Below are 12,893 nucleotides of genomic sequence, written 5' to 3'. Positions count from 1 at the left end.
ATGAACATTTCCATGGACAAAAATAGTTGAAAGCCTCATGATATTTATCAAGTAAATCTTCCCCGAGATTAAGTTATGCAGCTGCATAATTATTTTAAGAATTAGATATTAAAATTGTACAAAAATGCAAGCATAATTAAATAGTCCCAAAAAATGAAGAAAAATAGAAAAGCCGCAGCCACTGACTACAGATTGTAATTATTTCACAATAAACAAAATGAGCTACTGGCACTGCAAAACTGACATTCAAATCTAATTCAATATTATGCTGCTTACAATGGTTAAAAACAGGAGACAGCCGTGGCCACTGCCTTTTTAGTTCTATGCAGGGAACTGGATTTTGTATTACTTCAGTTTTCATCAACAAGCCCTGAGGCCAAATTGCAACTTACCCTTATGATAATCCTCTCTTGAGAAAAGTGAAAAACACTCTTCTTCTTTATACTCATCAAACTTTAAACTTATAAAGGGTAAGCAAGTTAATAATGTAAATCTTGAAAGCATTTGTTTTTGTTTTTTCTAGCATCTCAGAGAAAAGACTTCGCAAAAAGAGAAAGCTCTTCTTGCAAGAAGGCATCCACTCTTGGTTACAATTTTCTTTGGCAAACGAGGCCTAATGAAGGCCTAGAATCCAGATCCCTGATTCCATATGCACAAAACTGGGTAACAGAAATAAGTCTACCATTGCTACTCTAGAATTGCTGTATATGAACTCAATCTACTAAATCTATAAAACTGTATTCAACCAAATCAAAATTTAAATGTCTACATTATCATTTGCCTATTTTAATAATTTACATGAAACAAAGTAAAATATAATTTAACTATGCAGATTTACACATGAAATGTTATACTCAAAGTGAGTTATGCCTAAAGCTCAATAAAGACTGTTTTTTGTAACTGACTTGTAATGCTTGCATTTGTTGTTGTTGTTAGTTGCGAAGTCGTGTCCGACCCATCGTGACCCTATGGACAATGTTCCTCCAGGCCTTTAATGCTTGCATTAAAATGGCTCAAATCCATGTATGGCAGGGGTGTCAAACTCAATTTCACTGAGGGCCACATCAGCATTGCGGTTGCCCTCAGGGGGCCGGGTGGGTATGGCCAGGGTGGGCGTGGCTAGAGTGCATATGGCCTACTGGGTGGGCATGGCCAGCTCTACATTGTTCGCATCAAGGGCAGGAGTGGGACAGATCTGAGGGTCTCTGGCAGAAGGAGGGTCTCTGGGCCAGGGCCAAGGCAGAGGGGGCCATTCCCTCACTGTTTCCAGGATGGCTTCGCGGGCCACATGAAACCACTTCGCGGGCCGGATCTGGCCCCCGGGCCTTGTGTTTGACATGTCTGATGTATGGAATGGAATGTGGTGAATGACTTGATGTGACACACTCCGAAAATGTTAGGATCTATAATTTGATGTTTGAAAATTCCTAGGATTATTAATATCTTTATGAGTATTTTATATTTTATGCCCTCTAGCTAGCTGAAATCTATAATATGTACACATACTCAATACACGCAGCAACTATTACTTTCGTGAGTAGTTGCTACTCTTATTTATAACATAATGTTTACAGCCCTATCCTGTTTGCTAATATTTGGACTACATTCTAAGCAAGCATGAACCAAATTGCTACCTTAGATTTCAACTACCGTATTTTCCAGCGTATAAGACGACCGACTTTTAAGATTTTCAAGGTTTTTCGTCTTATACGCCGGAAAATACTTACATGCCAGTTGCCAAGTGTCCGACACAAGCCCAATTCAGCCACGTCTGATGCAGATGGTGCAAAGCCTCCCTTTTGAAGCCCAAAGGGGCTTTTCCTTCCACCCACCCATTTGAGAGCACATTTGCAGACGTAGCAGCCGCGCGTCTGGAGCCAAGCCCCGCCCAGGAGGCGGTCAGCCAGGTGGGCTCGGAAGACGCGCTGGAGAGGCGGGCTTGGGGCGGCCATGCCGAGGCCGGCTGGCGAGGGCTGCTGCGCGGTCTGCGGGCGAGAGGGTCACTAGGCCCGCCGGAAGTCCCCGGAAGTTCCTGGAACGGGCTGGCAGGCACGCTCTTCCCTGGCCCGCCGGAAGTCCCCGGAAGTTCCCCAAACTTGGAACGGCCTGGCGGCGGGCGGGCGCTCCCTCCCCAATCTGCCGGGGAGTGTCTCCCAAAGCGCAGTGTCTGGCGGCCGGGAGTCCGTCGGCCTGGTCGCTGGCGAGCTGGCCCGCGGCTAGGGACGGGACCCAGGAACCGGTAGCAGGGTGCGGGTGGGGGGAAGGAAAGCTGGGCGCGGGCTTCTGCGGCTGGTTGCGAGGCCGGATGCGGGCGTCTGCCGGGAGAGATAGCGGGTAGCAGGGCGCGCTCTGCTTATGCTCAGATGCCGCTTGGGTGAGGGGGAGGGGCTTCCTGCCGCTCCCGGGGTCTGGCGTTTGCAAGGGGGAGGGGAAGGGGCTTAGAGGCCCTTGGGGGTGGGAAGGGAGAGTCACGATGGAGGGGGGACTGGACTAAGGAGGTTTGAAGTTGCTTTGCAAGAACAGGGACGCTCGACTGATTTATGTTTTTTTTTCCGGCGTATAAGACGACTGGGCGTATAAGACGACCCCCCAACTTTTGAGAAGATTTTCATTGGTTAAAAAGTCGTCTTATACGCCGGAAAATACGGTAATCTTATTTATTACTTTCACATGTTTACAAAGACAGTCAAACAAAAATCTACCTTTTGGTTTCTAATACATTTCTGCATGACTTCAAACATAATAATTTGGATTAGGCTAAGGAATCATCATTTAGTTCAAGGCAATATGTATTCATCATTGTAATCACTAAAATATGCACTACTATTCAGAAGCTAAACAGAAATCAAAATGGAAAATAATTTAAATTAATGAATTTCTAAGACTGCTCGGAAAGCTGTATATTGAAAGAGGTTTACCAAAACTATTTTTTTGCTTGCTGAGATTTGTTTGGATCAGTTAAGTCTTTTTCAGTGACTGAACATTTGCTCATTTTTCAATCAAGCATTTATTCATAATTCCCAGTGTATTTTTCTGGTATAGATATATAGGTCAGTGTTAAATCTTTTCATGTCCATAAAAAATGTACTCAATGCAATGATATGCACTGAAAAGTGTTCAATTATTATTTTTGGTATGTATGAAAATACTTTTGCTCTCAGATATAGATCTAATAAATAATAAACATATATGTTTTCTTTCATGGTAGTGTGCATTGTTCTTTCTTTGCTCACTTTGGGTTTTATAACTGGTCCAAAATCATCCAATGACTTTCTGGGTAGCTAAGAATAGTATGAACACATGTGTTATTGATTCAACATCTTAACTAGTATATTACATTGACATTCAGTGTGGTGCTTCAGAATATTAATTACCGGTAGTATCTTAACAAAAGAATCTAAAATACTTTGGGCAAGTGGAACTGCTACAGTTCCAATAATATCTAAAATTAAAATGTAATTAAACTTTTCCAGGTGACTATCCCTAAGAAGCACATATAATTAACTTGAATTATCATGTAAAACACATTATTAAAAGCTAACTTGTTATTGTTTCTTAACTCTACCACAGGAGTTGAAAATATGGCTTGTTTATGCCTGATTTTACATACCGTATATACTTGAGTATAAGCCGACTCGAGTATAAGCCGAGACCCCCAATTTCACCCCCAAAAACTGGGAAAAGTTGTTGACTCGAGTATAAGCCGATCCGCCGTTCTGCAAGCCTCTGCCGCCAGCAGAGGCTCGATCCGCCATTTTGCAAGCCTGAATACACAGGAATACCCTGTGTGGCCGCGGCTCTCGGGGAAGCCCTGGCTGTCCGCTTCCTCGCTCCACGCTGCCATTCGGGGCCCGTGCGTTCCCCGGGCAAATCGCGGCGCCCAGCAGGCGAGGAAAAACGCCCGCTCCAGTCGCCCCCCCTTCCCTCAGGAGACGCGAAGCAAGTGACCGCCCGGAGCTTACCGAGGACTTGCGCGCGGCCGAGGCTTCGGTGCTTCCAGGATCGCGAGCACCTCTCCCAAGCCGCCGCCGTCCGGAGACCTGCCGAAGTTTGGGGAGGTTTGGGGAGGTGCGCGCGCACCTCCCCAAACCTCCCCAAACGTCGGCAGGTCTCCGTTCCTCCGTTCCTCCTGCCGACGTTTGGGGAGGTTTGGGCGCCTCCCCAAACCTCCCCAGGTCTCCGTTCCTCCGCGCAGACCTGCCGACGTTTGGGAAGGTTTGGGCGCCTCCCCAAACCTCCCCAGGTCTCCGTTCCTCCTGCCGACGTTTGGGGAGGTTTGGGCGCCTCCCCAAACCTCCCCAGGTCTCCGTTCCTCCGCGCAGACCTGCCGACGTTTGGGGAGGTTTGGGCGCCTCCCCAAACCTCCCCAGGTCTCCGTTCCTCCTGCCGACGTTTGGGGAGGTTTGGGCGCCTCCCCAAACCTCCCCAAACGTCGGCAGGTCTCCGTTCCTCCTGCCGACGTTTGGGGAGGTTTGGGCGCCTCCCCAAACCTCCCCAGGTCTCCGTTCCTCCGCGCAGACCTGCCGACGTTTGGGGAGGTTTGGGCGCCTCCCCAAACCTCCCCAAACGTCGGCAGGTCTCCGTTCCTCCTGCCGACGTTTGGGGAGGTTTGGGCACCTCCCCAAACCTCCCCAGGTCTCCGTTCCTCCGCGCAGACCTGCCGACGTTTGGGGAGGTTTGGGCGCCTCCCCAAACCTCCCCAGGTCTCCGTTCCTCCTGCCGACGTTTGGGGAGGTTTGGGCGCCTCCCCAAACCTCCCCAGGTCTCCGTTCCTCCGCGCAGACCTGCCGACGTTTGGGGAGGTTTGGGCGCCTCCCCAAACCTCCCCAGGTCTCCGTTCCTCCTGCCGACGTTTGGGGAGGTTTGGGCGCCTCCCCAAACCTCCCCAAACGTCGGCAGGTCTCCGTTCCTCCTGCCGACGTTTGGGAAGGTTTGGGCACCTCCCCAGGTCTCCGTTCCTCCGCGCAGACCTGCCGACGTTTGGGGAGGTTTGGGCGCCTCCCCAAACCTCCCCAGGTCTCCGTTCCTCCGCGCAGACCTGCCGACGTTTGGGGAGGTTTGGGCGCCTCCCCAAACCTCCCCAGGTCTCCGTTCCTCCTGCCGACGTTTGGGGAGGTTTGGGCACCTCCCCAAACCTCCCCAGGTCTCCGTTCCTCCGCGCAGACCTGCCGACGTTTGGGGAGGTTTGGGCGCCTCCCCAAACCTCCCCAAACGTCGGCAGGTCTCCGTTCCTCCTGCCGACGTTTGGGGAGGTTTGGGCGCCTCCCCAAACCTCCCCAGGTCTCCATTCCTCCGCGCAGACCTGCCGACGTTTGGGGAGGTTTGGGCGCCTCCCCAAACCTCCCCAGGTCTCCGTTCCTCCTGCCGACGTTTGGGGAGGTTTGGGCGCCTCCCCAAACCTCCCCAGGTCTCCGTTCCTCCTGCCGACGTTTGGGGAGGTTTGGGCACCTCCCCAAACCTCCCCAGGTCTCCGTTCCTCCGCACAGACCTGCCGACGTTTGGGGAGGTTTGGGCGCCTCCCCAAACCTCCCCAGGTCTCCGTTCCTCCTGCCGACGTTTGGGGAGGTTTGGGCGCCTCCCCAAACCTCCCCAGGTCTCCGTTCCTCCGCGCAGACCTCCCCAAACGTCGGCAATTCTGCGCGGAGGAACGGAGACCTGGGGAGGTTTGGGGAGGCGCCCAAACCTCCCCAAACGTCGGCAGGAGGAACGGAGACCTGCCGACGTTTGGGGAGGTTTGGGGAGGCGCCCAAACCTCCCCAAACGTCGGCAGGTCTCCGTTCCTCCGTGCAGACCTGCCGACGTTTGGGGAGGTTTGGGCGCCTCCCCAAACCTCCCCAGGTCTCCGTTCCTCCTGCCGACGTTTGGGGAGGTTTGGGCGCCTCCCCAAACCTCCCCAGGTCTCCGTTCCTCCGCGCAGACCTGCCGACGTTTGGGAAGGTTTGGGCGCCTCCCCAAACCTCCCCAGGTCTCCGTTCCTCCTGCCGACGTTTGGGGAGGTTTGGGCGCCTCCCCAAACCTCCCCAGGTCTCCGTTCCTCCGCGCAGACCTGCCGACGTTTGGGGAGGTTTGGGCGCCTCCCCAAACCTCCCCAGGTCTCCGTTCCTCCTGCCGACGTTTGGGGAGGTTTGGGCGCCTCCCCAAACCTCCCCAAACGTCGGCAGGTCTCCGTTCCTCCTGCCGACGTTTGGGGAGGTTTGGGCGCCTCCCCAAACCTCCCCAGGTCTCCGTTCCTCCGCGCAGACCTGCCGACGTTTGGGGAGGTTTGGGCGCCTCCCCAAACCTCCCCAAACGTCGGCAGGTCTCCGTTCCTCCTGCCGACGTTTGGGGAGGTTTGGGCACCTCCCCAAACCTCCCCAGGTCTCCGTTCCTCCGCGCAGACCTGCCGACGTTTGGGGAGGTTTGGGCGCCTCCCCAAACCTCCCCAGGTCTCCGTTCCTCCTGCCGACGTTTGGGGAGGTTTGGGCGCCTCCCCAAACCTCCCCAGGTCTCCGTTCCTCCGCGCAGACCTGCCGACGTTTGGGGAGGTTTGGGCGCCTCCCCAAACCTCCCCAGGTCTCCGTTCCTCCTGCCGACGTTTGGGGAGGTTTGGGCGCCTCCCCAAACCTCCCCAAACGTCGGCAGGTCTCCGTTCCTCCTGCCGACGTTTGGGAAGGTTTGGGCACCTCCCCAGGTCTCCGTTCCTCCGCGCAGACCTGCCGACGTTTGGGGAGGTTTGGGCGCCTCCCCAAACCTCCCCAGGTCTCCGTTCCTCCGCGCAGACCTGCCGACGTTTGGGGAGGTTTGGGCGCCTCCCCAAACCTCCCCAGGTCTCCGTTCCTCCTGCCGACGTTTGGGGAGGTTTGGGCACCTCCCCAAACCTCCCCAGGTCTCCGTTCCTCCGCGCAGACCTGCCGACGTTTGGGGAGGTTTGGGCGCCTCCCCAAACCTCCCCAAACGTCGGCAGGTCTCCGTTCCTCCTGCCGACGTTTGGGGAGGTTTGGGCGCCTCCCCAAACCTCCCCAGGTCTCCATTCCTCCGCGCAGACCTGCCGACGTTTGGGGAGGTTTGGGCGCCTCCCCAAACCTCCCCAGGTCTCCGTTCCTCCTGCCGACGTTTGGGGAGGTTTGGGCGCCTCCCCAAACCTCCCCAGGTCTCCGTTCCTCCTGCCGACGTTTGGGGAGGTTTGGGCACCTCCCCAAACCTCCCCAGGTCTCCGTTCCTCCGCACAGACCTGCCGACGTTTGGGGAGGTTTGGGCGCCTCCCCAAACCTCCCCAGGTCTCCGTTCCTCCTGCCGACGTTTGGGGAGGTTTGGGCGCCTCCCCAAACCTCCCCAGGTCTCCGTTCCTCCGCGCAGACCTCCCCAAACGTCGGCAATTCTGCGCGGAGGAACGGAGACCTGGGGAGGTTTGGGGAGGCGCCCAAACCTCCCCAAACGTCGGCAGGAGGAACGGAGACCTGCCGACGTTTGGGGAGGTTTGGGGAGGCGCCCAAACCTCCCCAAACGTCGGCAGGTCTCCGTTCCTCCGCGCCCTGCCTGCTTCTTTCCGCTGCGGAAAGAAGCAGGCAGGCAGGGCGCGGAGGAACGGAGACCTGCCGACGTTTGGGGAGGTTTGGGGAGGTGCGCGCGCACCTCCCCAAACCTCCCCAAACTTCGGCAGGTCTCGGACGGCGGTGGCTTGGGAGAGGTGCGCACGATCCCGGAAGCACCAAAGCCTCGGCCGCGCACAAGTCCTCGGTAAGTTTTTTTGTTGACTGGAGTATAAGCCGAAGTGGAATTTTTCAGCCCAAAAAGTGGGCTGAAAAATTCGGCTTATACTCAAGTATATACGGTATATTTTCCCCCGACTAAATAATGCCTAGGTGAACTGTATATCAGTAAGAATATTTTGAACAAAAAAGTTGCTTAAAAATTCCCATCATGAAGGCGGTCTAAAGATAGGCCTCATCACAAAGCAAATGAATCCAAAACCGGAATTAACACTAAGTTCAAAAGGTGTCATTCTCAGATAAGGAGGTACTGAATAATATTGTCTGCCAAATGAACCTCAGTCTAAAATAAGAATGATTTAAAAAATTGTATCTTCAACAGGATCCAAGTTCAACTGATAATGAAATTCTATTCATTAGGAAATAATTCTTGAATTTTCTGTGTCTTTCTCTCCCGTGAATGGCAAGTCCACTTTAAAATGTCTACTAATATATATGTTATTGTTTCAATTCAACTGAATTTTCTAAAAAAATTCAAAATTACTAATTTTTTGACAATGACAAACAATGTATCTGAAAATCCTGCCTAGAAACCTAAAATACAACATACCCAACTGCTGAGGTTTGGCATAAAATGTTATTTCCCATGATTAATTCCTAGCAGTAACACGTTTGGTGGGCTATTTTTAATAAAATGTTTTTTATTACATAAATGTTTCCTTACCATATGCCTCTCTTATAGTTACCTACTTGTTTTTTTGTAAATTAAAGACTCATAATAGAAAACTCTTCCAATAACATCTGAAGGTTCAATTTTCCTGTAACTATTAAACTAAATATAACTTCTCCAAAGCAAAAAGAAATATACAATTGGTTGTGAATTTAAAGAATTCTGATAAACAACAGAAGAATTGTCAGCCATCCCTCCTGACAGTCCAGTGAATTGCTCACTTATTGCAAAGAAGATACAGGTAGTCCTCAACTTACAATTCAGCCAAAAAATTCTATTGCTAAGTGAATTTTGTCCCATTTATGCATTTTCTTGTGACAGTTGTTAACTGAATCACTGCAGTTGTTAAGTTAGTAACCAGGTTGTTAAGTAAATCTCGCTTCCCCATTGGTTTTGCTTGTTACAAAAGGTGATCACATGCCCCTGGACACTGCAACCATCATAAATATGAGTCTGTTGTCAAGCGTCCGAATTTTGATCAAAAAACCATGAGTATGCTGCAATGGTTCAAAGTGTGAAAAACGGTCATAAATTATTTTTTTCAGTGTCATTATAATTTCAATCACTAAATGAACCTTTGTAAGTTGAGGACTACCTGTACATTTTCCCCTTCACCATTTACATATTGACGATGCACCTAAAGAACCGTTCAGTGTCAGCAATGGGGATCCTTATTCCTTCCATCTCAAGCAGAACAAGTTTCACCTAGGATACTACATTGGTTTCATACTGGTGACTCATTCTCTGAAATTCTATTATGCTGAACTTCATAGATCAGTGCTTCTCAACCTGTGGTCTGCGGAATGCTAGGGTCCGCGAAGGCTTGAAGAAATGTTAGACTTAAAACTCTTGGAGGTCTGTGGCTATTTATTAAGATCTGACCTGGAAAGTTAACACAACCCAGGTGGGTAGAAAGGCCCAACAGAGGCTTCACTTTCTTAGGATCTTGCGGAAGAACAGGGTAGAACAACAGCTAATGACCCTCTTTTACCGGTCTACCATAGAGAGCGTCCTCTCATATGGTATTGTGGTTTGGTATGCTGGTCTGACAGCCGCGGACAGGAAAGTATTACAGAGGGTAGTGACATTGTGGGCTGTTCCCTGACACCACTGGATGACATCGCCAGGGCTCGTTGCCTTGGAAGAGTGAGGAAGATTCTCAGGGATGACTTACACCCTGGACGGTATCTCTTTACTCTACTACCATCCGGTAGGAGATACAGGAATATAGCCAGCCGTACCAACAGGCTGAAAAATAGCTTTTATCCGTGGGCTGTTAGGCTTTTAAATGGGACATAATCGTATGCAGAATTGACTTGGGAGGCCGGTGTGTGGTGTAGTTGGTTCACATGGTGTGGTAGGATGGAGGGCTTGTTGTCACTGTGTGTTGGGGGGAGAGAGCACGGGGGGAGGCTCAGTTAATTTCAATGTACACATGTTGTACTTTGACAATAAAGGTTTTTTATTTAAAGGGAGTCTGTGGAGAAGAAAAGGTTGAGAACCACTGTCATAGACAACATAACAATACATGGACTATTAATTACCTTATGGAAAACCGAGCCTAGGCTGTGAATATTAATTTTCCCATAAAAGTGAGCCACAAACAGGAGAAAATGTGAATGTGAAGATACAGGAATTAAATCACTCAGTTTTGCAACAACAAAAAGGCAATTTCATAGGAAATAAAAAGGTTAAAGGTTATTTTTTTTAAAAAAAACTTGAAAACTACTACCTGTGCAAAATATACCTTCCAAGGCACACTGCTGCAAACAAACCGCTTCTTCTCCAAGTCTAAAGCACCATCTCTGAAAGACTGGAGGCAAGAATTTTGAAGGCTTTATCTCACTCAAATAGTTTTTGTGAACATGAACAGCTACTTCACTTTTCTGGTAGCCCCAGTGGGAGTAGAACCTGTCTGTGCACATGCATGTAGAAACAACAGGAAAAAAATCAGTAGCACACTAAGCTTTCTGGAGAATGCAACTGCTTTAATACTATGAGGAAGTAAGCTTCAATTGTACAGATGTATCCGAAAAAAATGTTCTTTGGACTGCTTTCTACAACCTTATTATGAATCTGCTTCATTATCACATAGAACAGTAAGAGATAAATGTGTAGAAGGTAGGAGAAATCACATTCCCTCTTTTGCTTTAGACATAAGATTTATGCCTATTTTATCCATAGAAACTTAAAAAGCATATTGTAAACAATGCTAAAAATCAGAGACACAGGGCAAAGAAGGTAAACGTAGAAAAGATGGAACAGGATACTATTTCAGAGATTAATGTTGATGTACAAAAATGGGCTGAAATTCAGACAGGCCAGCTTGCTATTCTGACTGAACCACCATTAAATTACTTGTGATTAGATGAGCTTCTTACATATGAAAGAATGATAATGTCTAGTCCAACGTCATATTTCCCAAAACTATGTACTGCTACTTAAACATGCAACAGCTGGTCTGTAAATACTTAACAGTAAAAAAGACGTGGGTAAATTTAGTGGCCTACATATGTCAGAGAGCTCAAACGGTCCTTAATCTACTATATAGATTCTCTGAGATCTGTTTTGATTACAACAAATCAACTAACTAGTACGCCTGTTGTTTAAACCAACTGATTTTTTTAGACATTTTGTCTCTGGTTTATATATGAATTTATCGGAAATGTTTATAACATTAAAATTGACCACTTAAAGCAACAATGAACTATAAGATCTCAAAGTAGATAATAAAGGAATAAAACCCCAGTTGACCATATCTTTCCAAAATATTTTAATGTAAAGAAAGAAATAATACAATAAAGTCACAATAAAGTAATTTTTATAATTACTGATAACTGACAATAATTTAGTGAGAAAAACTACAGTTCAAATCATGAAGTCAACAAATTTCAAATGCATAAAAATAACATAATGCAAAGCGGATAGTTTGCTTATTAAAAACTATCCCAAACACATTTTGATGTTAATATTAGTATTTAATTAGAATTGTTGTCAATATGCTACCGGTAGTAGAATCGGCATATTGGTGTAGGCATCAATCAGAAACTGGGAAACCATGAGTTCTAGTACCACCTTAGATATAAAGACATGACTGAATGAAAGAAAATAAAAACCTTTCTATGACTGATTTTGTCTATTATTCAGACACGAAAAGAATACTGCACAACTCCTCGACTTACGACCACAAATGAACCCACAATTTCCACTGCTAAGCAAGGCAGCTCAGTTGTTAAGTGAGTTGCACTCCATTATATAATCTTTTCTGCCACAGTTGTTCAGCAAATCACTGAAGTTAAGTGAATCATGTAGTCTTTAAGGAAATCTGGCTTTCCTCATTGTCTTTGCTTGTCAGAAGCAAAGTTGAAGACTGCCTATATTAACTGAGTTTAGATCACATAATTTGTGTTCTGAAATCAAAATTCTAAACAATCTCCACTACCCGTTCCACTTTGCTGTTTGAACATCAGTAGGGTGGATGTCTCCTGGGAGGGGGAAGAATCAACCATATTGAGCTATAATTTGTTTCCAATTAGTTGGAAAAGCACACGCTAGTTGGCTGGTTTCACATACTTCACTAAGACATAAGCAAAAGTTTATAAAGCATTCACTTCGCCTGAGTTTATCCAACATGTTAAATCAAAACCAATCAAACCAGATAATGGTTATAACACACTTTGTCAATATTTTTTAACTTCCACAGGATCAAAGTCATGGTATAATAGAGGGCAGCATGTTGCATTAATGAACCTTAAAAAAAAACCTACCAAGATCCAAATTCTTTCTTAGTTATAGGTCCATAGGATGGCCTTGAGCAAATTACTTGCTGTATTTATTTTTTATTTGCATTTTAGCACAAGAATATCTATAATGATTACACATTATAAGAATTATCATGTATACTGTATACTATTAGGTACATTTGCTAGTTTATCCCACAATATAAAGGGAAAGATCCATTACTGTACATAATATATCTGACTGCCTTCCTCTTAAATTCACAATTCTGCGGTAGGTGGGTGACTGCTACAGCTACAGACCTAACTGGTGAATCTTTCTTTTTTAATTTACTTTTTAAAAGTTTAATATTTTCATTTAACTTTTTTAACTTACACAATTGACAAAACAGTATTGAAACTTAAAAAAAGAAACCAATACAAAAATAGAGGAAAAATATTAGAAAAAGAGATGTCACACAAAAGACTACAAACTAAGAAAGAAACGAAAGAGATGAAAAATAATCTGCCTTATAATTTATATTTTATCAATAGTCTTTGGTTTACTAATTGGGTGAACTCATAAGGCGAGAAGAGATTTAAACCTGGGTTTTCCCAAATTAATATTATTTATTTATATACAGCCACATGGACTCATAATATTGTACAATAAAAAACAAAAATATAACAAAAATACAGAAATAACTCCAGAAATAATCTTTAAAACTGTCCAACTCTTTTAGAATATATTAAAAACAA

The 12,893-nt window shown here is 46.9% G+C and overlaps 1 protein-coding gene across 1 annotated transcript in view; it reads right to left on the bottom strand.

Moving 5' to 3' along the window:
- ZC3H12C (zinc finger CCCH-type containing 12C) overlaps positions 1–12,893 on the bottom strand; it is a 53,629-nt gene that overhangs the window by 38,730 nt on the left and 2,006 nt on the right. The window lies entirely within an intron of this gene.

Source organism: Vipera berus (genome assembly GCF_964194415.1).
Source record: "Vipera berus genome assembly, chromosome: 4".
NCBI classification, from domain to species: domain Eukaryota; kingdom Metazoa; phylum Chordata; class Lepidosauria; order Squamata; family Viperidae; genus Vipera; species Vipera berus.
The sequence above is the reverse complement of the archived record's forward strand: the minus strand, read 5'-3'. Positions and strand labels throughout refer to the sequence as shown.